A 24152-nucleotide genomic window follows, 5' to 3' on the forward strand; every position below is an offset into this window, starting at 1 on the left:
GGATATTAACATTACTCTTCAGATATTTTAAATCCAGGATGAGTGACTGAAAGCTTAAAGGCCAGTACTATGTTAATGGGGAAGGGAGGGAAATGAGTGAGGAGAGGATAATTTTAAAACTGCGCAATTGTAAATATGCACATTTAACAATATTTAACCACCTCTGCTACTGTTACTGAAGTTAATCTCTTGTTGAATTTCACAACTTTTTTTAATGCATCAACCTTCTGTAAGTTTTTTCTGACCTGACCCAGGATTGGAATGGATTCCAATACAAAACCTTTTTAAAGCATTTAAGTTGTATGTATTACAAACTAATAAAATAATTGTGAAGCTATTTACTCAGGCTTATTTTCTTTTATAAAACATTGAAAGTTGTTTTATGGCATAATAGCTTATTTTAAGTGTTGAGAGACAAGGTGGGGGAGGTAAGAGCTTTTATTGGACCAACTTCTGACAGTGAAAGACAAATTTTCCTTACACAGAGTTCCTCTTCAGGTCTGTTTTAAATCATATCAAGTTAATACTTTAAATCTGATTTAGATAGAATGAAAAATCAATTGTGAGTGATTTACTGTTCATAAACTCTCTAGAACTGCATTATTCAAATTGGATAGTTTTGCCTACACTGAATTTTTCAAACTAGCTTTTATTTAACTCTGTGGCTAAAGTTCTTAAGTATTTCATACCAGAGTGATATTGGTATATATTACCATTATGGTGGAGTAAATAACACCATTGTTAAGGCTGTGTTTCAGTTTTGTTTTATATCTTACTTACTTACACAGTTAATATATTATTTCCATCCAATTGACAAAGTCACCAGCTTATTCCCATCAGAGTCATTATTGTTTCCTTACTTCATATTAGGCAAATCTACCAGACTGTCTTACAAAACCTAGTAATGTTCCTTAAACTGAACCTTAATGAGCAATATTAACTCCACTTCTATCCAGTGCTGTGAGGAGAGCGTTGAATTTAACCAGCCAACTTATTTCTTTATGTATGAAACATTTTACCCTCTTCGGTTACTCTGCTTAGGAAATCCCTAACAGCCTCTTTTTAGATATATTTAAAAAAACGCCCTGGAACTATTCTGAAGCATGCAGGGTGTTGTAATTTCAGCTTGCAAAGCGGTATGATACAATGTTGCTGAGCAGAAAAGCGCACGATAGATTTAATGTAGCCAATTGTGTACTTTTGAAAAAAAGAGTAACTGTTCAGTGTGAGTTAATTTTGGATTTTTTCAGCATCTCTCTTTTAGGCTTTGTGCTGCATTCTTCTAGACAAATGCGTATTCCATGTGGGCCACTGTTCTGCTAAATGCTCTCAGTTCTCCCTTTGCAATCAAGATTATGTTGCTAAGGAGATTTTGCTTTTATTGGTGCCATTGATTTGTGTTAATACGTTTTGAATACCTCTCGGTATTCTTCCGTAGACAAGGCCAAAAGAAAAACTTCCCCGAGTTTCCCGATTTACATTACAAATGGAGCGGTGGTGTAATGAAGCCGATATAAAGTGGGCAGTTGAAAGGGAACTAAAGAAGGGCACTCAAGTGAGAAATGAAGAAATGTGCCGAGTGCAGTCTGCGGGCCGCCTTCGGCCCAGCTGCAGGAACTGGCTCATCAGGCCCGAGGGAGCAGAGCGAGCGCCTCCCTCCGCACAGACCACCCACTCGCTGCTCTCCGGGGATTACCTCACTGCGCACAGCGCTGCTCTGCCGGCCGGGGCACGCTCGCTCAGCGCCGCAGCTTCCCCTGGGGGTCCCCCAGCCAGGCCGCTCGGCTCCCCGGGCTTTTCCCGGCCTCGCCCTGGGAACAACCTTAGCGCTGCCCGAGGGCGGGTGTCACCTCGCCATCGGACCCCTCCGTGCCCCCTCATGCTGCTGGGCAGCTTCAGTTCGCTCTCGGGCGGGGCGCAAAGGATCGGCTGTGGCCGGCGGGGCACCTGTTGTGAATGCCAGGGCAGGAGGCAAACGGGGAGAGCGGCTCCCGCGGTGTGCCGGTGCTTTCCATTAGAAAACGTGGATTCGCGTCCGACCCCCCCCCACCACCACCACCCCGGCCAGCCAAACCCCGCTGCCTCGGGCCTAATAAACAGTGAGCTGACTCACTACTGCAGCAGCCGTGCTACAAAGCGGCTCCCCTTGACACAGCTCCTCTGGCGCCTGCAAAATCAGGAGCTGAGGGAGGGCCCCACCGGCGCCGGCTCCCGCTCCTCCCAAGAGGAGTGTTGCCAGAGGCTTGAGCAATTTGAAGGCAAGTGCTCATCGGCACGTGATAAACTGGGGCCTCTTTAACGTTTGCACCGAACCATCAAACCCCCCAGGCGAGTCGGTTTTGGAAAAGAAACGGTGGTCGCAACTCGTTCCTGTGCGAGCAGGATCGGTGCACGGTGTAGGGCATCGCTGCAAAGGTAGGACCCGGTCAGATCAGGGACAGAGGGTGTTTCCTCCCCCCCCCCTTTCAGCCTTATCGTTATCTGTCAAAGACCTGCTGGGCGAAGCGGGAGTTGGTTGGGGTGATGGCGCTGCCAGGCAGCACTGCTAAAGGCGGACCAGGCACGTGTGCAAACTACCAGGGTAAACACCGCATTGGCGGACAGGCACTAGGTATGTCGTCAGGATCTAAGCCGTCAACGCAGTTTCTAACCCGATGCAGCCAGAGGACTGAAAATGGATGTTTAATACTGATGCTAAAAGAAAAGGAGGACTTGTGGCACCTTAGAGACTAACCAATTTATTTGAGCATAAGCTTTCCTGAGCTACAGCTCACTTCATCGGATGCATACTGTGGAAAGTGTAGACGATCTTTTTATATACACACAAAGCATGAAAAAATACCTCCTCCCACCCCACTCTCCTGCTGGTAATAGCTTATCTAAAGTGATCACTCTCCTTACAATGTATAGGATAATCAGGCTGGGCCATTTCAAGCACAAATCCAGGTTTTCTCACCCCCCTGCCCCCCCCCACAAACCCACTCTCCTGCTGGTAATAGCAATAGTATTACAATATTATATTATTACAATAGTATTACAATAGTAATAGTATTGATGCTGTTTGTCCCATCAGGTCTCCAGGCATTTGTGCTCCCTTCCTTCCTTGTCCCTCGTCACATCAACTTGTTTCTTTTTCTCCTTCCAAAATGTGCACAGCTGAGGAGCAACTTGACCCTTTTTAAATATTTGGCCATCATGTACACAGTTGGCTTGCTCATCTTTTTTAGGACTATGGGCTATGCTGTAGCTCATGAAAGCTCATGCTCAAATAAATTTGTTAGTCGCTAAGGTGCCACAAGTACTCCTTTTGTTTTTGCGGATACAGACTAACACGGCTGCTACTCTGAAACCTGTTGTTAGCAGTGAGTATCTCACTGCCTTTGCTTCTGCCAAGAAATTAGTACAAAAATGCAATTAATTAGCAATTCACTTTGTAAACATTCACCAGGCAAACAGTTTGTTCTGCTACGGAAACCGCAAGGCTCAAGCTCTGGGTTAGGTTTTGGTTTATTTTATTGTTTTGAAGGGGGGTTTCAAAGGAAGGAAACAAAATGTAACCCCACTTTCCGAGAAAATGAACCATGCTTGCTTCTAATAACCCTGCTGACCAAAGCAGTTTGATACAGCCAGATCAGAGAACCAGAGTCAGTAATACCCTGTGAGCAGCCACAGCCCAAGAGCTCATGCTAGGCTAGAAAAATGTCCTCATTTTTTCAAATGTACAATTGTTTACATTGTGTTAGATGTCTTACAAACTGAAAAAATGAGCATTTTCACCCTGAATATCAATCCCTCTCTTTAGGGATATCATAAGTGCAATAAAGCAGTGAATATGTGCTGGTTGAGTGACTTCATTACCTTTCACTTCCTTATGAAGGTGATAGCCATAGTACTGATGGTGTCTAAGTGTCTTTAGTTAGAGAGAGAGAGAGCAATTTAGCTCTAGTCCATACCATTTCCATGCATTCTACTTTTCCAGAAGGCTGTAGAAAGAATGAAAAATAAAACTTCCCCTCCTTTTGAAGATTTGGTACTAATGCATCAGATCTTCAACTATTGAAGTGAAAACATTTTTGTAACAAGCATATTTCATTCCTGAATTAATGGGAGCAGGTAGGAAATCCAGTAGCCAAGCCTAGTAGTAGATGTTACAGCATTCTATATAATAGAACACTTTTTCTTCTTCCCTACCTCTTATAGCAGAGGAGGCTTTTAAAATTATTTATGCCTTTCTGCACAATTCAAAGAAAACAGCCCAGTTTCAAAAAGGGAAATCACAATGGCTGTATAGCGGTAGCACTGTGAGAACTCCTTTAACAGACCCCCCCCCCCATTAGTAACAATTGAACAATATTTTTCGCTTTCATTTAAGAAAGTCAAAACACTTAATAACATAACAACGGCCATACTGGGTCAGACCAAAGGTCCATCTAGCCCAGTATCTTGTCTTCAAACAGTTGCAAATGCCAGGTGCTTCAGAGGGAATGAACAGAACAGGTAATCATCAAGTGATCTATTCTTAGTTTCTGGCAAACAGAGGCTTGGGACACCATACCTGCCCATCCTGGCTAATAGCCATTGGTGGACCTATCTTCCATGAATTTATCTAGTTCTTTTTAGAACCCTGTTATAGTCTTGGCCTTCACAACAGGGGCCATTTAGGGATTTGGGTCAGAAATGAGGGATTGGTCCTGCTTTGAGCAGGGGATTGGACTAGATGACCTCCTGAGGTCCCTTCCGACCGTGATATTCTATGAACCTCAACAAACGTGAATGAAGCCTCACTTCAACTCCGTTATGCCCAATATACTGTTGGGTTAGCTGAAGTCAAGCGATGTTAAGTGAGTTGTGGGCACAAAGGACATCAGTAGGAGAGCCAGGAAGGAGAACCCAGCTCTCCTGAGTCTTAGTCCCACATTCTAGTCACTAGATCAATTCCTTCCCAAAATAATTCAGACAAGCTGTTTTTCTGTTTTTAAGCTTACTAATTATTTTCTAAGAAGTCCAATAATTGTTGCTTAATTTGAACTAAATTAGCTTAGAGGCTTAAAAACAGTGTAGTCTTAACAAATATGAATTTTTCCAATATAAGTTGTATGTATTTCATATACAGTTTTACAGATCACAGGTGACTCACTTCACGGCACTGTTCCCTCTAAGCTGTGCGCGTGCGCACGCAGATCCTAAACCCCGCGCACATGGCGAAACACCATGCATACAAAACTTTGCACAGAAGCACAAAAGAAATTTTTTGCACACACAGCCTGTCAAAAATTGGCACAGAAGGAATTTTTTGTGCAAACGGCCTGTCAAAAATTAGAGGGAACATTGCTTCACAGTATGTTGTGCCAAAAAGGAAATAGAGAACAATCGGATTCTCTTTCCTTTAAAGCTTGCACTTGTAGTGCACCACAGTGCTTATGTACTGCTTACTCCATGTACATAGTTTGTTTTGGGTTTGCAAAGGGCTCATGGATTTTTGAGACCTTTTAAAGAGCAGTGAACAAAACACTTTTTTTCAAAAAGGGGACACTGGGAACTTCCTTTTTAAATTCCAGAAGACAGTTAAAAGAACTTAGTACTGGCTATATATTTAACTTGTGCTTATACTGTCTATGGCTATACAATATACGTTATAACCTAAACCAAGAATTATTCTTTTCATGGGGTAGTGCAAATAGCTATAATAAAAGGCTCTAAACATCAGCAGGAGAAACGTAGGTTATTTTTTTCTCTCTAAAACCTTTAATCTGATGCTCTCAAAGCTTTTTACAAATAGTAGTTAAGCTTTTATCTTACCCTTTGAGGTGAATGCTAGATCTGTTTTACAGATAAATAAACAGAGGAATGGTCCTTATGCTGTGTAGCAGCTCAAGCAAGGAGCTGTCACAGAGCCCCCTACTAGTCCTGCAGCCAGGAGAGAGAGTTGGGTACATATAATGGAAGATACACCAGAACCCCATAATATGTAGGACCTTCTTCTCTACTAGTCACTCTTCCTCCATGTGCTTGAGACCTGCATAGCCACTAGAATATACGTAGAATAGGCACTCAATCCCTTAGGGAAAGGGCATGGCAACTGTGAAGAAGCAGAGAAACTGCCCACCAGCAAAGCAGGGGTTAAAGAGAACCTTTTGGGCCCAGCTACTCCAGCCCCATTATACCTGCAGCCAATGCCAAGTCTGGAGGGGGGAAGAAAAGGAGAATACCTGGCTCAGTTTGGTGCTGAACGCCAAAGGCAAGAGCTAGCTATCTCCATACCTGAGAGGAAGGGTCACTAGCCTGCCAGCCAGTGCAGCCACCTGGTAGTAAGTATTGTCTCTTCAGCCAAGGAGGAGACCTAGGAGTCTCCTGCACCTGAGGAACTGGTCTATGAAGCCCAGAGACATTGTGGGGTTCAGCCTCACCATCTCATGGCTGCCCCACTTGAAGGAGCCTAGGACTGTGGCAAGGTGCCGGCAAGATCCATGAGAGGGCACTATGAGAGGCAAGTCACCCAGCGAATTGGACTAGAGGGCTAACACCCCGAACTGAAGAGACAGTGGAAGCAAGAAGCCCAGGGCAGTAGATTTAGACTCTCTTTTTCTGGGAGGCTGCTCCCCCCTCACCCAGTTCAAGGGTCAATGCACACAGGGCCAAGGGCTGGAAGCCTGTGGAGAGAGATGGTCTGGGTCCCCCTCCTTCCCTGCCTTAAAGACTGAGGCTCCTCAACCAAGCAGTGGTCTAAAAGTCTAACGTTCCAACCACTAGGCTGCCCAGCACCCCAAGCCCCCTGATACAGCAACCTTCAAGAAGAAACTGATGAAGATAATTTGCCTGTAACCCCTGTAGATTAGATCTAGTGGAAAATCAGATCTCAGCCAAAATATTTAAATATGTGGTGTGCAGACAGATAAAGAACACCAGGATCTGAGAGAATATATGGAAACAGATAATCTTGGGTTCACACATGTTTAAAATCCCAAAGAATGTTCACATAATCCAGGAATGCCATCGCTTGGCCTCGAGTGCTCTCTTTTGCAGTGATCAAATCTCTCACACACAGTTTGACTTCTGAAAGTTACAAAATAGAGACCTAAGCCCAATTACACAGTATAGGAAAATTTATTGGTGTTTGTACTGCAGCATGTGCACCTGCCAGTCAAGGTAGAGATACACAGTATATATATATTTGAAGACCCACAAACTTGTACCTAATTAATTAATCAAATTAAAACAGCATTCCAGTTTTCAAAAGTGTTGCTTCCCTAAATAAGAAAAGCCCTGTCATGACATTTAATAGTGTTTATCAATATCTTAGTACTCTCAGAGGATATCAGTACTTTACACACATCTTAATTATTGCACACCATCTCTGTGAGTCAGGTAAGCATTATTATAGCTATGTTCCCCACTAATGGGTAAATGAGGCTTGCCTCAAGATTACAGAACTGGTAAAAGAACCAAAAAGCATCTTGACTCCCTGCACAAGAGAACCCTATATTCTCATATAAAAGAGGGCTGTTTATCACTTACATTATGAATGCTTGAGTAGTCTTTTTGTGGCTGGAGCTCAGACTGTTCTCACTGATATAAAGTGTTAGTGCAGTTATCTCATATTAAACTTGTTTTGATTTTCAGTTTGTTGTTCCATATTGTGCAAATAATTTCATTCTAAGGTTTAATGACAGCTGGACACATTGCAACCTCTCCGCCCACTGATTTCTCCAGTGCAATGCAATGGGAATGCTAATAGTAGAAAGATCGATGCCTCTTAGGGTTGGATCTTGAGTTTGTAATATAAACACACTTAGCAATTTCTTAAAGTTGTAAGTACTACTTTTCATGATTGGGTACTTAAAGACAAGAAGGTAAATCTTTCCTTAAAAATTTTGCCAACATTATTTTACCATTCGACCTTATTCACAGCATATTATACTATTTGAGTGTAACTTTATTAGTCTCTCAAATTAAATCCTTCCATAAACATTCACAAGTCTGTGCCTGGGTATCAAATGCTTGGTATGTAAAGTTCTTCACAGACTTTAAAGGCGTAACTTTTCCAACATGCTCCAGGTAAATCCTGCTCCCGGAGAAGACAATGAGAGTTTTGCCCATTACATCAGTGGGAGCAGGATGAGGCCCAAAGCTCCTACTGGATTGCGTATAGCGTACATCTTTTAAAATCCTCTTTTTTGTTTATATATTTAGCATTCAGAATGCAACTCAGTTGCATGTTCAGCTGATTTTAATGAGTATCCTCTAATCAGTTAAATGGGAATGTGTGGAAAACCTGAAGAGTTACTTCATATCTGCAGAGAACGTCTGTTTACATTGTTGTGCCTCAGCTCAGAGGACACTTGGCATGTACGATGCATCTAAAAGAAAAATGTGGAAAGCCAAAGAAACCTTGAAGAGGATTGGATCCAATTCTGCTTCTCCCCCACTCCACAATACAAGCTCTGATGACTTAGTATTTTAATTAATGTCAATCCTTACCATCAAGGCTCATGGGAGCAATCATTAAACCAACACAAAAACATTTTAAATGGTTGGCAACCTACCAGACACTGAGCTAAGCATTCCCATGGTAGACTGGATTGCTTCATCTCCAACTCTGCGTCAGATTAAATACATTCTCTGTTAGCACAGACTCTAAAGCATATTATTTTCATACTAAATAGTGCAAAGTTTCAAATGGTTTCAAAGTTTTCTATTTTAGAATGTTTTTATATTGACTTTCCAACACGAGTCCATGATAGTTATATGGATGTGGTTTACTTTGTTTTTTGTTGTTCCTAAAAATTATTTTCTCTTTCATATTCTTTTTTCCACTTCCTCTCCACTAAACCAAAAACATTTTCTCTCAAGAAACTCTCATGATCATCAGACAAAGTATAAACCAATGATGGTTGTGTATGTAGTTCTAAAAATTGCTGGCTGAATAGATTTTAAAATTAGACAAATTTATGCCTCTGGCACCTAGTTTCACATTATTTCACAATAAGATCATGTTGGTGTCCTCCGCTATCTATCCTGGTCTGTATGTGACTCTCATCACTGTAATATCTGAGCACATGTTCTTTCTCATCCCTGCCAGTCTTTTTTCCTCCCACCTTCTGTGTTTTCTGTTAGCTCAAATTGTTTTAACATGATGCTCAGTGACAGGCTATTAGTGCTTGTCAGAGCCACACATAATGTAGCCATATTTTATGTAAGCTTGACCTGAAATACCTCTGCTATTCCAATCCGTGGACCGCTTCCTGAGCAGATACTGTCACCCGTTCTAAGTTACGATGAACTGGTGAAATCAGATATTGGGCCAAATCCTGCTTGGCTTTCTCACATGGGTAGCCCCAATGCATTCAGTGAGTCTGCTTTGGTAAGGAGAGCAGGATCTAACCCTTTGTCAAAATGTTGTAGGAAAGAGAGAGAGAGACCTGTTCTCTTTCACATGGGATATCTCTCTCCCCAGGTGACATAACAGTCTAATCTATTGTGGTGTCTCCTTCTCTCAGCCTTCCATTCTTTCTTATGTGGACACCTCTTGCTTAAAGGCCTGAGGACATACCGTATACATTTAGTTTTTGATGTGGCAGTCCTGTAAACAAACAGATGACAAAGGCGTTGACTGTGTGTTAGGCAGTTCATTAAAAAGAAAATGACTTCCAAGACCTGGGTGACAGCAGAAGACTGCAGAGGGAATCTTCTTGATGATTCTGCCTGTGTTGAGATCAAATGAAGCAAAAGAGGAGCAGGATAACAGAGGCAAACTGATCTTGGCGGAGTGAATGTAAAGGGGGGTTTGGTTCATAAAGCACTGCTCTTTCTTTCATGGGGGTGTGATGGGTGACCACCCACCCAGGACTGAAAGGGGTTAAGGTGGCCAGGGAGGCTATTTTAACTCTACAGGCTGCACCTGGAGCAAGAGGCAGGGAGCTAATCAGTGTGTAGGAACAGGCAGGACCTGTATAAAGCCAGGTAGCTAACATCAGACAGCAGTGGCTGCTGGGAAAGGCTGCAGGAAAGCAGGCAGTAGTCACTTCCTTAGCAGAGGGTTTGGAGTTAGTACACCCAGAGAGAGAAGGGGAACCAGGTGTGGCAAGAAGTGGTCCAGGGAAGGAGCAATGAGGGAAAGCGCAGAACTGCTGAGCTCAGGGGCCCTGGACTGGAACCCAGAGTAGAGGGTGGGCCTGGGTTCCCCTAGCAGCTTCTAAGAGAGTGGCACTAAAGAAGTGGAAGGGAAGACTGCCTAGAACTGGTAGAGAGAGGGGACTTTGTTACTCTGGAAGGGAGGAACACTGAGTCACCTGGATGGAGGGCTGAGTCACGAAGAGGACACTGCGGTTCCTGGGATGAGAGTAGCTGCAGGCCTGAGTGAGAGAGAGTGACTGCATGGAAAGGGAAGTTGACCTCAAGAGCTAATCCCCAGAGTGGCCAGGAAGAGGTGCCAGACCAGCAGTGAGTGGTGCACCCCATGTCAGGGGATCAGAGAATGAATGGGCCCAACTGGAGCTAAGGGATGGGAATTGTGGACAATCAAATGGCTACATTAGTACATAAGGAGCTGTGGCTCACAGGATTCATTTGCTGGGAAGAGGGCACTAGGTACTAAGGGACGGGGATGAATTGGATTAGTAGGGTTTTTTGGAGGGAGGGCTGAGGCCAGAGGATCTTTAAATGAGAAGGAGGTTGGGGTCAGAAATGCAATTGGCTGGAGGGAAGGCCTGCAGGACAGAGGATGGCTTGATTAGAAACTGGTGGGGACACAAGCTCAATGGAGCTGTAGGGGTAACGGGCTGGATGAATTGATGTGGATGAAGTAGGGAGGTGGTGGAATCTCCTTCCTTAGAAGTTTTTAAGGTCAGGCTTGACAAAGCCCTGGCTGGGATGATTTAATTGGGGATGGGTCCTGCTTTTGAGCAGGGGGTTGGACTAGATGACCTATTGAGGTCCCTTCCAACCCTGATATTCTATGATTAAGTGTGCATGGAAATAAAGGGAGGAACAGGACAAGAAGGCTATGGGGGCTCCAGCAACAGTGGATGGTAAGAGAGAAACAGTTTATGGAAACTGGAGAAAAAAGAAAAGAAGGGAAGTGATGGGAGCAGCTCAGCAGAGCATAGGGAAGCCATTGGTGGAGTGGGGCATAGACTGGCAAGAACATGAGAGAGTAAACCTAAGCAGAAGTCAGAAGATTACTAGCAAAGGAAAGCAGATAATGTGGGAAGGGTGAATAAAAAGAAAGAGCTGCTGGAAGGGCAATGGCAGAGACAGATAACTAGAAAAGGAAAGATTTGGAGGAGGAAGGGGGGAATGTGGAAAATAGACATAAGGAAAGGAGACAGCCATGAAAAGAAAGTCAAATGAAGATAGAGGAGACATACCTCTCTACCCCATCTCCTCTCAGAAGAAAGGCAAACACATACTTCATTTATTATTATTTGTATTGCCATAGTACCTAGAAGCCCATTGTACTAGGCACTGTACAAAAACAGAACAGAAAGACAATCCCTGCCCCAAAGAGTTTACAACCTCCATAGAGGGCAGGAAACAACAGATGGATACAGGCAAATGGGGGCATACAAGGAAACAATGAGACAGTATTAGTCAGTGTAACAGGCAGTTGTCTCAGCACACCAGCAGGCTAACCATTGTCATGGGTTTTGTAGGTATGAGGACAAAAGAGAGTTGTGAGAAGAGATTTGAAGGGGAACAATGAAGTGGACATGAGAAGCCCCAATCAAGCAAAATGACAGAAGGTGCATCTCTCTTACATTTTTTAAAATAAATAAGCTGCCCCAGTGTTCTCCCTACATCCATTGTCTAGGACTGACCCAGCCAGCTCCTTCCACCATTGCTGCCCAAATGTGTCACCCTTATTTCAGCCTGCTCACTTGTTGGGAGAGGAAGTCTGATTTTTTTTTTTATAAATTCTCAGAAGCCTTCATATTTCCTGACTCCTTTCCTTCAGAGAGGCAGTTGTCTTTCTCAGTTTCAGTGTGACTAAAAAGAGTGAGTAAAACATCTTTAGATGTCATAGAAGAGCTGTATCTTCTCAACCCTTTGTGTTGCTCCAAATGTTGCAGCCAGGACAATGGGGTCATCATCATTCCTGCCACATTTTGCCTCCCGCCAATGGCAAGCACATGGTTGTTTTTTTCCCCTCAGATTAGTTTAATGTGCAGGGTAAACTTGATTTGAAAAAGACTTCTCTTCTCTTGCGCTAGTCAGCACAGAACTGATTCTGTAGCTCCAATAACAAAGCATTTAGAGCAGTCACTACTTTTGAAAATGTTGATTCAACTCTTTGAGTGACCATGGCAACAAAGATAGGATGGAGACCTTTGAAGAAAACTTTGAAGACTATTTAAAAGAGGAAGAATGGATGGGGGTGACAGAGGGAAAGAGAATAGGATTCATTTGCTTCTTAGTGATGCTATCATTTTAAGAGGCTGTACTAATTCCTATAATAGATTTCGCTCCTGGGCAAAGAATGCTACCGAAAAGCCTAGCATGAGTGCCACTTCCCATTGAGATAATGTCTAGGACTGTAGTCAGGTTTTTTGCTATATTTGTTTTGACAAGTAGATTCCTTTGCTTTATCTCTCTTAAACAAGAGAAGTTTTAAGGCTTAAAGATTTGAGCCCTCTGAGAAATCAAAACTTCAGTCTTTGAGGTTGTGCTAAGTATATTTACTCAAGATTTATGACAAATCCCACAGAAATAAGGAGAATGCTTAATACAATTCAAATAGGCTGGAATTTACCATCTAAATAAGTACTAATCTACTGCCTGCCTGTGCTTCCCTGGTAAGAGACACCACTACTCTCAATGTAAAACAAAAGAGGACTTTAAGAAACTAGAAAGTCTGAAAATCCTCATCTTCGATTCATGGGATATTCCCTTTTAACTGAAATTTCAAAGGTTATGCCTGCTCATGACAAAGGCATTTTTCAGGTTTTGCAGCAGTTTTATTCTTTACCATTTTTAGTCTGTGTTAAGAAAATCCCATCTCTTAGTTCTGTATCATATTCCTGCTATAAACGAGTAAGTTTCTTGATCAGCAAGCCTTCTGCACTTCTAACAGCTATCTTTCATTGTACTGTGTTTTCTTGTCAGTTTCATCTATGTGTTTTGAAGACAAACAGAAGTCTTCTCAGATTTGGGGTGAGATACAGTGGAATACTTTATCTTCTTGAGGCTTTATCTCAAAGCCCTGATGAGGCAATAAAAGGGGTGTCCTGCAGCAGGAGCCTTTAACTTAGTTTAAAGGAGGGATAACAATGGATTCTGCTTTTGTATTTTCCTTAGCATTCCCCAACTGCCATGTCCAGCCATCCAGAAATGGAACTTTGTTTCCTATGAACAAATATGGACAGGAATTAATTACAAGTGAAGGGGGTTCAGGAATACACTGCCCTCCTCTTTCTCTAAAAGCAGAAGGAGAAGTCCCCTCCTCCTGCCTTTTCACTGGCTGGTAAAGAGACAACTTATTAGGCAAGACAAGCAGCAGGAGCAGCTGGTACCTGAGTGGGGAGCCTTCTCATCAGTAGGTGGAGTAGCAGCAGTACTCACACTGTCCCAACTCAGAGTCACTCTTATGTCTAATCTCTGTAGGAAGATTTGTTGCCCCAGTGCCTTTTTCACTTCCTTTAGAATAGTCTATTTCAGTGAAAAATCCTTGTGCTGCTGTCGAATAGATTCAAAGTGCATATTGCATCAGCAGCATTCTAGTCTTAGGCCTTTGTATTTTATCTGTTGCTGTTAAATAGGTTCCCTGTTAGTTCTTGGTTCACTGGATTCTGAAAATCTCAAAATTCATTGACTCAATAGACTTTAAGAAGGAACCATTCTAGTCAGTTTGCCACCCAAGAAAGATAGTGGGAAAGCTATGATTTTCACTTGGATGAGGTGATCATCTGACAGAGAGAAGTATGTTTTTTATGTTCCCAGTATCCACCCCTTGGCTAAAGCTAGTCTAGTATGTGTCTGGCTGACAGTAAAGATCTGGAGATAACTTGGGAGAAACCAAGTATTTACCATGCAGGTCAGGATACAAGGTTGTTGATAGAATTGTCTAGGTGGGTATTTAAGTCTCCAAGGACCTAAATAAATAAATACAATCTAGAGGACTCCCACACCATACCTGGCTCCCTCTGGTAATTCCTCTAAGGCTTGAAACAGTAGAAGTCCCATGTTTCTTGTCCTTTTCTACAAAATAGAGTACTCCAGACATCCTTTATTACTAATAAAGCTGGCCACTGAAGAAATTTCTGTTTTGCAAGAAATTTACAGGTTGTTGGTGTTTCATTTTGTTCCACATCAGCGTGAAACATTGACAGCACAGTATTTCTGGCAAAACAGAGCAATCAATTTCAGGGCCCACCAACCGAGGAGCTAGCGAGCTGGCTGGCTTGTTGACTGTCTAGCAAACGAGCAAACAAGCTGAGGCAGCCCAGGGAGCTCACTGGGCAGCAGGTGACACTGGGTTCCTACCAGCCCCGTGGCTGGCTGGTGGGCGGACTGTTGGAAAATCAGGTTGAGAGGGTGGCCATGAGGCAAGCAGCCTGGCCAGTCCACCAGTTAGCTTGTCTGCCTGACTGGTTTCCCTCTAAGCTTTTGGTGGAATTGACGTGTTCCCATAAAATGTTTAAATTCCACTGAAAACTGAAAATTCCAAAGGAAAACTGTTCCATCAGAAACTCTTCTACCAACTGTTGTCACGCATACACGGTACTGTGTTGTTTTTTGCATACAGGTCTGAGTTACATTTCAGCTAATTATGTAAAGTAACAGTGATTTACACATATAAAACCTTACTTTTTATTTAGTGTAAATTACATTATATTAGAATTTCGAAGTATTTGAGGAGGGAGTGTTTGGTGGATTATTTTATTTACATCAGAACCACAGGATAGCTAAGTGAAGTCCACAGGATAAATGCAGCTGGCAGAGTTCTAAATGTTGGCCTCTCGGAATCAACATGGGGCATTGCGTTCTATGAACTGTAGTTTCCATGGCCATGGTATTAGATTAAAATGGCTGCTCCAATTTATGGAAATTAGGTATGGTCATTGGTCTTTGGCATATTGCCAATGTAGCCCTGAATTGGCAATCCTGGTATAAATGACCTGCCCGTGACTTGCTGAAGGTCATTAAATGCATAAACTTCTAACCCTATCAGGTCTCCTCCAACAGAAAATCTTTTTTTAAATGTTGCTTGCTCCAGTCAATTCAGTAACACTGTTTGCTTTCTTCTGTGTTGACATGATGGCTTAGCCTTAGCTTCATCATGACTGTTTTATTGTCTGCTAGATCTTTATTTTCCTTTCCAAACTTCCTGTGAACAAACCAATTGTACTTCATCAGATTCAAACTTTGACTGTCTGCCAATTGCTTTCAAATCTAAAAACAATTAACCAAATTTAAGATCATTCAGAAAACAGTGAGAGATGAGCACTTCCACTTCACAAAGGTTAACCAAATGTTTGGGCTGGGTTTTTTTTAAACTTGGCTTTTCAGCATCTCGGCTTTATTTTATATGTCAGTTCTCAACACTGTGCCTGACTTTCCCTACTATACATGCACACAAACAGTCTGCTGTTCAGCTCATCATTCAAATTCTGTTCAGTGCAGACTACAGATTCCAGTCTTATCAGCAATTGCCAAGAGAGATGCTTTTTGAATACATGTGGAGGATATCTGCTTTCACTGTTGCTGATTATTATAAATCACATGACTAGAAAAATAGAAGGACAGTTGCATCCTTTCACAGACAACTAATTTTGCTTGTTTTAAAGAACTAAAGAAAAGATGTCTATAATAATTTTTTTTTTCAGAGTCAGATTCCAATCAGTTGCGTATCTTGGAAGCAAAGAACACAGCTAGCTCATACAAGTGTCAGGGCTAAATGCAATTTAGTTTATCAGGGAAAAACTCATTCCAGTTCTAACACTACTAAAGTTAATGGAGTTTCACTATGGATATACTTGGCCCCAAAGTTTTATTTAAACCTTAAGAACTCCAACCAAAGAAATACGACACAGTGTAATAACCTACCATTTTCCCTCAGTGTGTAGCTTTTTCATGAGTTACTGCATGTAGAGCCCAAAGTATGGCCCCTTATCCTCCATGTGGATCCATCTTAATAGCCATTGCATCTGCACAGTCCCATTGACTACAAAGGGGCTCCATGTGTGTGCAAAGGGCCACTCATTTGCATCTAACTGCAGGATTGAGTGTAGTTTTGTACACAATATGTACTGATCTCCTGATTTGTGTACTTCCCCAAACTGTGTTCTTCTGTGGATTTGAAAAATAAGTACTTCACTATAAGTTTTTCAATATTTTATTTTTGTCTTAAAAACAAAACAATAGAAAACAATGGAAAAAAAACCTTGGGTTATCTATTCAATTTCCAAATGCTTTTTTGCATCTGAGATGGTCATATTGAAAGCTAAAGGGAGGGGGCTAAATTCTGCTGTTACATCAAAGTCACTCCATTGACTTAAATGAAAATCTGCTATATTTACATCACTGTACTTGGGAGGGGAGCAAAATCTGGCTTAAGAACCTGTATTTTCTACAATACTACATAGTTTGCCATTCAATCCTTGTCGTGCCACAGAATTAGGATACAGAATATAACCTTCCTTTAAAAAGTGTGTAGGCCTCATATTTGTGAAGAAAATCTTCTAAATATAAAATGTTGCAGTGTTACATATCAGTTTGCAAACATGCAGCAAAACAATATATTTGAGAGGCATCAACTGCCACATTCTTCTCAAGGGGGTATTAACTCTAAAACACAATTATGACAATTTAAATGTCACTTCAAGCTACTGATCATTTTAGCAGAAATATACAGATAATGTTCCACTCCATCACTGCTGAATGCAGTAACAAATACTGTTGGAGGAGTGAAACAGGGCAAATAGTTGTTCTCAAAGGTTACAGGGGGCAGAGAAAGAATGGTTACTTACCTTACAATTACTGTGAGTCTTCCTAAGATGTTGTCCACATAGTTTCCTCTTGGTGCATATGCATCCAAGATTGGATTCTTTTGGACAGCAGCATACAGCGGTCTACACTGCCTCTTTGTTAGACTGTTCACTGCCTTTTGACTATTGAACCCAAAACAACTCAGACACTTGCTGATTCTTGTGTCTCAGGTGGGCACCAGAGAGAGTTCCTTCCTGCTGCTCTCTTGCTCTCCAGGATGCAGGCAGACAACTATGGACTCTTCTTTGACATAGCAAAGGACCTTGGGCTAGAATCTCTTGGCTCACTGGGACTCTTACAGCGAGGAACTGACCAAGGTCTGAGGTTTATATATTGTTCTTCCTGTTGATGTCTAACAAGGCTTGCATAAGTGTCTGCCATAGGAAGAATTTTAAGAAGGCTGCTCTACCTTTTTGAGTCTACTTAGAGAAGGAGAATTGCTCAGGAAAATCATCTTCTACTAAACAAACAAGGCACCTTTAGTGCCTGTCATTGAAGCTTCAGTGCTGCTTAAACAAGGGTCAGGTTTGAACCCCAGAGGTTTCACTTATGCCATACTGCTAGAGCCCCTGCACAGAGGGTAGGGTCTAATCTATAAATTAAATATCTAACTAAAAATGTTTGGGGCTTTTTGTGCCAACAGGCAAAAAGACTAACACTACTAATTAATTAACAATACTACTAATTAACACTAATGCTACCACAGTGCTCAAAGAAGCAGGCAGACACTACAGGGATTCTGTCTCACTGCTATGATTGGTAGGGAACTGAGGGATGGTTGAGCCTATTCTGCCTTTTACACCTTTGGGTGGTCCAAGCACGAGTTGCAGGTACTGGCCAAAAATATAATCCATGTGGACAGTCACTTGAGGAACTGAGTTTAAGCCCTGCTAAAAATGTCAAATTATCTCCACCCATGTCCAATTGGGGGAGGAAAAGAAGAGATGCATCCCTTCTCCAGTGCCAACAACATACTTCTCAAGTATCAAAAACAAGTGGTCTTCTACAAACAATCCAAGATTCCTCCCCAGTGTTCAGATCCAGCTATAGTCTGTATTTTGTTTTATTTTTTAATACTTCCCCAGAAATGATCACACTAGGGTACTTTAAGAAGTCTTAGTAACAGCTTCAAATAGGTGTGACAATTCCTCAGAAAAGATTTTTGGAGTTTAATGTCCCCACCTTAAGCACACCCACATTATATGTCATTTGAAAGCTTATTTTATGTATGTTTAGATAAGGTATGATGTGGAACTGTCAAGTGGTGCCGTAAGCCTGTAGGCAAGGTGAAACAATGATACCCCAAATGAGTCTTTTTGTTGTTGGTGCTGCACACTTCCAGAAACACTGCAACATGACTATGACTTCAGTTTTCACCATCTGAGTTAATTTCAACACCTTAATGTGGTATTTATTGATCAAAGCTATCACACAACAATGTATTAAATTTTTTTAATTGGTTTTGCATGGGCAAGTATTTTTGCCACACACTGTTGGCATATGGCAAATATTGCAAAATGTTCATATACAAACAAGAAAACACGTTTTCACATCGTATATTCTTAATTGTCAAAGTATTTCAAATGATAATAGTTTTCAATTGAAATTTGCTGACCAAATATGTCTCTCACTGAAGGCTGTGCATCGGTAGCAGTAGATTGCATGTACTGCATAGTGGGTAGATATAAATGTATGCGAATTCCTAATGTAATGCTTCTCTCTTTGTAAGCTTTTGTACATACTGTCTAGCATGTAGTCTGTCTGGTAGAAGGTTTTAATTTGTAACTGCCTACCCATGCAGTACTAGCCTTTGAAACATTCTAGAAACTAGCTTTTTAATTCAGTGACACTTATGCGCAGGTCAGTATTCGTGTTAGAGATGGCAAATCATAGCTTCGTATTATGAATATGCAAAAGCAATGAGAGAAAGAAGTGTTCTAACAAAAAGTGTGAAGACAAAGTCCACGAACAGGTCCTTGCCTCTGCTTGTTGACATGCTTGTTGACCCCCCTCAAAGAATTCTAGGAGATTGGTGAGGCATGATTTCCCTTTACAAAAAACATGTTGACTATTCCCCAACAAATTATGTTCATCTGTGTGTCTAACAATTTTGTTCTTTACTATAGTTTCAACCAGTTTACTTTACTATAGTTTCAACCAGTTCAACCGGTACTGAAGTCAGGCTTACTGACCTGTAATTGCCGGGGTCTCCTCTGGAGCTCTTTTTAAAAGTTGGCATCACATTAACTATCCTCCAGTCATTTGGTACAGAAGCTGATTTAAATGATAGGTTACAGACAACAGTTAGTAGTCCTGCAATTTCACATTTGAGTTCCTTCAGAACTCTTAGGTGAATACCATCTGGTCCTGGTGACTTATTATTGTTTAGTTTATCAATTTGTTCCAAAACCTCCTGTGGTGACACCTCAGTCTGGGACAGTTCCTCAGATTTGTCACCTGAAAAGAATGGCTCAGGTTTGGGAATCTCCCTCACATCTGCAACCGTGAAGACCGATGCAAAGAATTCATTTAGTTTCTCCGCAGTGGCGTTATTGTCCTTGAGTGCTCTTTTATCATCTTGATCATCCAGTGGCCCCACTGGTTGTTTAGCAGGCTTCCTGCTTCTGATGTACTTAAACATTTTTTTGCTATTACTTTTTGAGTCTTTGGCTAGCTGTTCTTCACATTCTTTTTTGGCCTTCCTAATTATATTTTTACACTTTATTTGCCAGAGTTTATTCTCCTTTCTATTTTCCTCATTAGGATTTAACTTCCACTTTTTAAAGGATGCCTTTTTGCCTCTCACTGCTTCTTGACAACTGTTCTTAGTCACGCAATAGGACCTGTGCCTACGTCCCTCATCCATGTCTATGGAACAGTGAGAAAAACAGAGAAAGCTGAATTAGAGCATCAGCTGGAACCTCAAGCAGAAAGACTTTATGAGCTAAGAACATACAACAAAGAAACCACAGTGTACATCAGAGATGCCATGCTAATAATGCAAATGATGGCTGGAGGCAAATTTTACACATTCAATGTATTGGCTGCTGAGTACTCGAGGCAGGTACTAAAATGATTTGACAAAGCTAATTCTGTAATCCAAGTCTTTGCCAGTCTATGACAACAGGAACTCTGTGAAAACTGCAGAAAGACAGGACCAGACAGGATCTAAGATTAGACACAAGAAGTACCTGATGATTGGTAGATGCTCTGTTCCTCCATGGAAGAAGTTTCTAAATGTGGCATCCAACAAGAAGCCACTTGTAAAATTCTTCTATGAATATATGGTTTAACATGCACCCTAGACTGTAAGAGCATACCCAATTCAAACACTTCTTGACAGAGGCTTTTCAAATGGTGAAGTAGTAAAGACCATCACCAGTAGAGGTGTTGAGTACTGTATAAATTAGGGCTGTCGATTAATCGAGTTAACTCATGCGATTAACTCAAAAAGATTAATTGTGATTAAAAAAATGAATCGCGATTAATGCAGTTTTAATTGCACTGTTAAACAATAGAATACAAATTTAAATTTATTAAATATTTTGGATGTTTTTCTACATTTTCATATATATTGTGTTTGTAATTGAAATCGAAGTGTATATTTTTATTACAAATATTTGCACTGTAAAAATGATAAACAAAAGAAATAGTATTTTTCAATTCGTCTCATACAAGTACTGTAGTGCAATCTCTTCATCCAGAAAGTGCAACTTACAAATGTAGATTTTTCTTGTTACATAACTGCACTCAAGACAAACAAGTGTGTTTACATTTACAGGAGATAATGCTGCCCTCTTCTTATTTACAATGGCACCAGAACTTGAGAACAGGCATTTGCATGGCACTTTTGTAGCCAGCATTGCAAGGTATTTATGTGCCAGATATGCTAAACATTTGTATGCCCCTTCATGCTTTGGCCACCATTCTAGAGGAGATGCTTCCTTGCTGATGATGCTCATTAAAAAAATAATGTGTTAATTAAATTTGTGACTGAATTTCTTGGGAGAGAATTGTATGTCCCCTGCTCTGTTTTACCCACATTCTGCCATGTATTTCATGTTATAGCAGTATCAGATGATGACCCAGCACATGTTGTTCATTTTAAGAACTCTTTCACTGCAGATTTCACAAAACACAAAGAAGGAACCAATGTGATATTTCTAAAGATTGCTACAGCACTCGATCCATGGTTTAAGAATCTGAAGTGCCTTCCAAAATCTGAAAGGGAAAGGTGTGGAGCATGCTTTCAAAAGTCTTAAAAGAGCAACACTCTGATGCGGAAACTACAGAACTCGAACCATCAAAAAAGAAAATCAACCTTCTGCTGGTGGCATCTGATTCAGATAATGAAAATGAACATGCATCGGTCCACACTGCTTTGGATTGTTATCAAGCAGAATCCATCATCAGCATGGACGCATGTCCCCTGGAATGGTGATTGAAGCATGAAGGGACATATGAATTTTTAGCGCATCTGGCACATAAATATCTTGCAACGCTGGCTACAACAGTGCCATGAGAACACCTGTTTTCACTTCCAGGTGACATTGTAAACAAGAAGTGGGCAGCATTATCTCCTACAAATGTAAACAAACTTGTTTGTCTGAGCGATTGGCTGAACAAGAAGTAGGACTGAGTGGACTTGCAGGCGCTAAAATTTTACATTGTTCCGTTTTTGAGTGCAGTTATGTAACAAAAAAAATCTAAATTTCTAAGTTGCACTTTCACAACAAAGAGATTGCACTACAGTACTTAGGTGAATTGAAAAATACTATTTTTTTTTACAGTGGAAATCCTTGTAATAAAAAAAAGTATAAAGTGAGCACTGTACCTTTGTATTCTGTGTTTGTAATTGAAATCAATATTTGAAAATTTAGAAAACATCCACAAATATTTAAATAAATAGTATTCTATTATTGTGTAACAGTGGGATTATGAAAATATTTAAACAGAAAATAAGCTGCAGTTTAGATAACATCTGGACTGTTATGCTGGAGAAAGACAGACATAAATGAAATAAGCGGAGTCAAAAGAACAATATGTCACGTGTCAATAGGATGCATTGAAAAACGTAAAGACTACAATTTGTGAATATGTTCTTCATGTTAGCATGAAGTGGAAGCTTTTTATTGCATGTAAGGAAATGATGAATGCTCAGTCTAAAGAACTGTTGCAAATTTCTGTGGAAAGCATTGGATAGCTCCATCTACTACTTCAGGCAACTTTCTGTACCACATTAATATCTCTTATTTTTTTAATAGACAGTCTCAGTTTTCACTTTATATAAGCTGAATGATACGCAGTGTCATCTGTGTGGGGGGATTTTAGTTTTATGAGCATACATAAATTAAGATGAAAATATGATGCTGAATTGTATGCTCTAGTGAATCCTACACGTACAACTTCAAGTTAAAACTCCCAGATTTACAGGCACTTTGCTCTCACTTCTCAGAATGTGCTATAACCACAGAATATCCACAGCCATGAATTTATAGAGCACATAGCAATGAAATACCAGTGAGCAGATATTATTACCTTGAGTTGTGGAGAAAAAGGATGGGAAAGCTACCTGTAACTATTCATTTGACCTTCAGCTTTCTCTTCCTTGTTAGTATTGCATTGTTACCATGAGATATTTGAAACTGCCTCTTGAGACACTCTCCCTCAAAAGTCGTTGGTGTACATCCAAAACTTTGTGGAGTCAGTTTTCCACAGAGATGCAGAATTTTCTCAGTCAGACCGAGACATCCCACACAGCAGTGAGCAGTCCTGCACTGCTTCTCAGGCTACTCAGCATCTTCACTCCCGGATTACCTATTGTGAAATTAATGCATTCCAGAAAAAGGTGGAATTACTTCAGCTTCTGGCTTCCGGCTGGGAGGATGGAGGTAAAGCATTCCTTGATTTTCTTGACACTACAAATGATGCAAAACCAAACATGCTTATGGATGAGGGACATATAGGTCAGAATGTGACTACTGTTCCATTTACCTCCTTAAAGAAGGAATCATCAGGGCAAGCAAAGGTTTTCTTCCATCCATCTGTTGCCCATAAGACAACTTTTCATCATCCAGCTAATATTGAGAAAATTGTTTATCCTTTACCCCTCACTCATTGTCACTTGCAATGTTAGATGGCTCTCTAAAGACTGATTCTACTTATGACAACATATCTGGACTACTACAGATGTTGAATGCACACTTACCAGTAGTAAAAAAAAAAAAAATCAGGGTAATTCAAAGTTGTTCAGGAACAATTCAGAAAATATAAGGGAGAATTCTTGTCACATTTGTAACAGGGAAAAGCCACCACAACCAGCTAATTATGATATAAAAGTCTCCTGGGTGGGCTGTAATGATATGTGCTCTCGGTGGTTTCACTGTTGTCTGCCAGCTTCTGTAGACAGGAGTCTACATGTATATGCAAACGGTGTTTAGTGGCTAATTTAGAATTAGTTGTGCTGTACAGCCAAGGTGACTTCCAGAGGGGGCTTAATTGAATGGGAAGGACGGCATGAAAATAAGAATTCATAACATGCTGGTTGGCTATTCTTTTCATCTTAACTTATTTTCTTTCTTATAAGCTCTGTTGCTCGTATTTATATGTGTTAACTATGGACACATGACATTCTGGTGTGAGAATGAGGGGAAAGTAGAAACAGTTCCTTTGGTCTTCTTCCTCCCACAGCTTCTCTGCTGAGCGCCCAGGTATGTTGTATAGAATGAGCTAACTATGAGTAGGCTAGCGGGTTCACTTATAGAATTGTTCTGAAGCATGAGTGTCTTAGCTACTCAGCATGGGTCAGCGAGGAGGACCTAACCACCATAGAAATGGTAGAGCATAAAGGAAACCAGAGACGTGGCAGCAGCTTTTTAAAAAGACCATATTTATTTCACCAGATTTTACAGTCACTTTCAGTCCCGTTTCTCCATGATCATTGTGCCTCAAGTGTGATCAAAATAATTGCTTTCTGGGAAGTCCAAAGTTTCTATAGGGAGACAGGTCCCACCCAGTGTGTCAAAATTCAGTACCTTCTTCTGTAACTTTTTCAAGCAAGAGAATCTCTTCAGGCCTCTACCGAAGTGTCCCCACAGGTTTAATCTTCTCAGGATCCTTGGAACTGCATTTCTTACCCTGAATGTTATTCTTAATACACCTCTACCCCA

General features: G+C 41.0%; 1 protein-coding gene and 1 long non-coding RNA gene across 5 annotated transcripts in view; one reads left to right on the forward strand and one right to left on the reverse strand.

Annotated features, from left to right (window-relative positions):
* Positions 1–2237, reverse strand: part of LOC140910624 (uncharacterized) — a 33371-nt gene extending 31134 nt beyond the window's left edge. Inside the window, exon 1 of the long non-coding RNA XR_012158673.1 lies at positions 2114–2237. This is a non-coding gene — a long non-coding RNA (uncharacterized lncRNA). The remainder of the gene's footprint in view (positions 1–2113) is intronic.
* The window catches only part of LNX1 (ligand of numb-protein X 1), a 364589-nt gene continuing 340882 nt past the window's right edge, over positions 446–24152 (forward strand). For all 4 annotated transcript variants that reach the window (XM_073342023.1, XM_073342024.1, XM_073342025.1 and 1 more), the window contains exon 1: positions 446–2415. The gene's annotated coding sequence lies outside the window, so the exon portion shown is untranslated. The remainder of the gene's footprint in view (positions 2416–24152) is intronic.

Source organism: Lepidochelys kempii, chromosome 4 (genome assembly GCF_965140265.1).
Source record: "Lepidochelys kempii isolate rLepKem1 chromosome 4, rLepKem1.hap2, whole genome shotgun sequence".
NCBI lineage: Eukaryota > Metazoa > Chordata > Testudines > Cheloniidae > Lepidochelys > Lepidochelys kempii.